This window comes from Myotis yumanensis, unplaced genomic scaffold (assembly GCF_028538775.1).
Source record: "Myotis yumanensis isolate MYYU_CA2020_CCGP unplaced genomic scaffold, mMyoYum1.0.hap1 SCAF_2, whole genome shotgun sequence".
NCBI lineage: Eukaryota > Metazoa > Chordata > Mammalia > Chiroptera > Vespertilionidae > Myotis > Myotis yumanensis.
The window spans coordinates 124,257,605-124,262,150 of record NW_027223753.1 but is presented as its reverse complement, the minus strand read 5'-3'; the positions used below and the strand labels follow the sequence as shown (position 1 = coordinate 124,262,150).

The 4,546-nt window shown below is 41.4% G+C and overlaps 1 pseudogene; it reads right to left on the bottom strand.

Moving 5' to 3' along the window:
- Positions 1-208: 208 nt before the first annotated feature.
- LOC139004423 (serine/threonine-protein kinase RIO3 pseudogene) lies at positions 209-2,439 on the bottom strand (annotated as a pseudogene).
- Between the last annotated feature and the right edge of the window lie 2,107 nt (positions 2,440-4,546).

Here is a 4,546-nt window from a genome sequence, read left to right as displayed (position 1 = left end):
CTGTAGCTGTTAAAGAATTATATTATCCTGTTCATAAGATGAGAGGTAGTGACATTTTATTCTCTCAATGCCGACCTAAAAATTCCACACATCTTGCATATGGGTCACCAGGGGAAAAGCACAGATGCACCACTGTACACAGCTAGTGTCGGTATCTCAATTCACCTGTAACTTCATTTGGCATTGGCAGCCGGCAATCCCCGCTGGGTCAACACTGAAAGCAGTGTGTACTGGTGCTATTCATCGTATGGGATGGAGGACCTTCATTGTCTTTCAAAAATGAAGCAGCTTTCCTTCCATTCCTCTGAACATGATCTTCATTCATTTTCTCCAAAGCGTCTATCTCAGCTAAGAAATGAGCTTCATAGTCTGCTCAGATGTGTAAACCTAACGGCACTGAAGAGCTCTCTTTCACTAAGGGCTTCCTCCACTCTGCTTTTCTGGAAAAACTGTGAGACATTCCTACAGTCACGGAACAAGAACTCCAGGCCGTCAGGATGAATCGGTCCTAGAGACTGACTGACATGGATCAACCAAACCTTCCCAGAATGCCACAGCATGTTATATTCACGGAGGTCGGCATGCACAAGCGTGCGCTCATTATAGTATAACTGCTGCGTCAAGTGAAAAGTTTGTAGGCTTTCATTTCTTCGCTACTGAGCTTTACTTCTTTCATTGTACATAGTACCTGATAACAAAAGCTCCCTTGTTTAAGAGCTGGAACTTGATCATAGCCGATAAAAGACATAACTGAAATGTGTTTCTTGTGTAGCACAACTGCTGGACAAGGAATCCCAGCTTCCTACATTCTGGTGAGGGTGTGCATTTCTTTTTCTGCTCATATTCAGATGATCATATGTGGATTTAGTTTACTGAAGCAATCTTTAAACCTGAAATCACCTTTAATATACTTGTCACAGTTCTTAAAACTCATTAAGGCAGTGGTTCTCAACCTGTGGGTCGCGACCCCTTTGGTGGTCCAACGACCCTTTCACAGGGGTCGCCTAAGACCATCCTGCATATCAGATATTTACATTATGATTCATAACAGTAGCAACATTACAGTTATGAAGTAACAATGAAAATAATTTTATGGTTGGGTCACAACATGAGGAACTGTATTTAAAGGGCCAGAGGGTGAGAACCACTGCATTAAGTGTTGTTTTAAATACCTTGATGGCACAATCTATAGGTATAAATTTACTATATTTTTTTCATCTTCCATGTTTCCTCCATAGGCATGAAAGACAACAGATCCCTTTCCTGTACTAATGCACCCAGTGGTTGACCATTTTATAAATAAGTAAGCTTGTCTTAGGGTCAACTGCTTTTTCTGCAGTAGAGTGTTCTTTTTTATCAAGGCGGCACTTCGATGTTCTTCTGAGTAGGCATGTTTTTTAAAGCATTGAAAACATGGTTTGATAGTTTTAAATCCATTCAAATTCCATCTCCTTCCTGAAACCCAGTTGCAAAATGTTCCATTCTGGCTGTATTCTTCCTCCCACAGACTACTTCATCATGTTTGGTGTTGATGTCTTTTCCTTTTACAATAAAACCCTTTTTGGGAGTAGGAACTGGTTTTGCTGGTCTATAGGGATCATCACTAGTATCCTGCCAGTCAACCTCATCTTCAGAGCTATCACTGTCTTCATAGGGATGCACTTTTTGGTAATTTTCAAAGGAAATGGAAACTTTGCTATCGTCATTGATTTTTTTTTTCTTCATGCCTAAACTGTGCATCATTCTCTGTCAAATTCCATCTGTAGAATCTGAGCCAGCATTAGGTCGGAAGTATCAGTGTTTTTCTCCAAAAAGAAATGGTCCTTCAGCAACAGCAACTTTAAGAAAACCAGCAGCTTCTTCTAATTGCAACTCTTTAGCCAACTGCTCAATCATGACACCAGCCAAAGATCAGGATATTGTCTTTTGAAGGGTAGCCCATGGACACTTGTTGGTCCCAGGCTGCTGCCAGCCCAGGTTCAGGCAATGGCATTCAGACCAGATCTATGGGGGTAAGGAGCCAGCCACAAGCACAGGAGAGATGGCACCTCTCAGCCTTCACAGGGGACCTGAGCTGGGGCTGCGGCAAGGGTGGGGGACTGAAGGGGCAGTCTGGGCAGGAGTTGTAGTGACAGATGTCAGCAGCTAGGGCTGCGTCCCTGCCCCACCCTGTATTTTATTTAAAGATTCTAAAATTGGGTTTTTGGTTATTGACCATTTCTATTTTTATTAAACAAGAATAAATTTTAAAACATATCTACATTGTTTCAGTTTCTACATGATAAGTTATAACTTTAAAACCACACATAATATGCATGCTAGCTATTATCAGTATGCCAACCAGGATGAGCCTATGTGGCAGATGGATGAGGGATAAAGCAGAGAGTCAAAGTACACTAAATGTTTATGACTTCATTGTGAAAACTTACAGTTCTTCATGTGGGAAAATATAGTCAGTCATAGCAGGGAAGTTCATTCTGAAGTTTAAAAAGTCAAACTTCTTACCTCCTTAACTTGAAAATAATTTTAGCAGCAATTAAACACTTTAAGAAATTTTGTAAAAAAGAAGAATCAGTGTGGAGGATTTCCTTACAGACTATCAGCTTTCATCTCTAGATTTTATTCAGGAGTACATCATAAACATCTATAAACATATTCTGGTGACTACTGTATTTTTTAATGTTTTTATTGATTTCAGAGAAAAAGGGAGAGGGAGACAGAGATAGAAACATCAATGATGAGAGAGAATCATTGATTGGCTGCCTCCTGAACCCCCTCTCCTGGGGATCCAGTGCAACTCAGGCATGTGCCCTTGACTGGAATCGAACCTGGGACCCTTCAGTCCACAGGCTGGTGCTCTATCCACTGAGCCAAACCAGCTAGGGCAACTGTATTTTTAAATATCTGGAGAGATATCCCCGTAAACATCTGTCCATTCAAGGTTTTCCTGACTTAAAATCTTCCATCTATACTAATAATAGAGAAATATGCAAATTGTCCAGGACACCATCACAGTAACAGTAACAATCAAACATCAGGCTGCGTGGGGTGACCAGGCTGGCAGGGGGGTTAGTGAGGGACAACCAAATGACTAAACAGCAAGCTGCCTGGGGCGACCAGGCTGGTGGGGGCGGGGGGGCAGTTGGGGGCGACCAGTCAGCAGGTGGGCAGTTGTGGGTGACCAAGTCGGTGGGGGGAGCAGTTGGGGGCAACCAGGCTGGCGGGGGTTGGGGGGACAGTTAAAGGCAACCAGGACAGCAGACAGGTGAGCAGTTAGGAGCCAGTGGTCCCAGATTGTGAGAGGCATGTCCGACTGCTGATTTAGGCCCAATCCTGGCAATCAGACATCTCCCAAGGGTTCCCAGATTAGAGAGGGTGCAAGCTTGGCTTAGGGGGGGACCCCCCCGCCTCCATGCACAAATTTCATGCACCGGGCCTCTAGTATTCCTATATTTCTCTATCTTCCCTTCAGTGTCTTGGTTTTGGATACTCCTTATAGGACAGTTCTAAGTTTAATCCCAAACTACCATACACACTATGACATCGCAGGTTAATTTAGGAACATAACTAGCATGCCTGCTAGAGTCAAAGCTGTCTCTAAAGTAAAATAAGATAGCATGACCTTGCTCCATTTTGTCCCAAAATATTTGTCATGTGCAAAAAGAAAAAGAAAGTGATTGTCAATCTAATAACATACTGAAAATGCTATTGTTAGAGAGACCAACTCTGTTGTCCCTGAGTAAACTGTGGGACCTGGGAGAATAACCTGAGATGTTTTTGTTATTAACAGGGCAGGAGTGAGGCTATAAATTTCCACTTAAACTTCCTCTAGGAGAGGTGCCCGTCTAACTACAGAGACCACATGGAAACAGACGCCTTGAAATGTGCCGACCAATTCATCCATATAAAGGTATACGGACCCTTCTGTCACTAAAACCATCAGTGTAAACAATCTGCAGTTTACAACTATATAATCTATTTTCATTTGGGGAAAAAAAGCTCTCCTGGCTATATTTAGACATCCTCTCACATAAGGTACTAAAATGTACCCCATTAAATAAGTTAACACACCTAGCAAAATGCTTTTTTATTTCTATGGAAAAAATTAAATCCCTGGAGTCTGTGACTAAAGTTTCATGTTTTATTAAGTGGCTTTATCTTTTCCTACTTCGAAGTATTTTTTCTCACTGCCACTTCCCTCAACAGTTAAGACTAAACACCTGAAGCTCTTTGTGTTCAGGACTTCATCTTAGAAGATGGTTTCTTTGCACTAAGCTGATAGTTAAAAGTTTTGGGATATTTTCTGGTTGGTGGACTGAGTGATTAGTTTATTGAAATGTTTCCACAGCCTTTTTTTATAGTTCTCTATTGCTCTGCATCTTTTTTTTTTTATGTTTGTCTGAATTGAACTATATTTACCATCTGCTGTTTCTGGCTCTCAAATGATCTGAAACCTTTGAATTTTGTTAAATCATTCCTCATTATTGCTCTTTTAGTAGTATCTATAAAGTCTATCTATTTCCCTCTTCACTGTTTCTCTAGTACA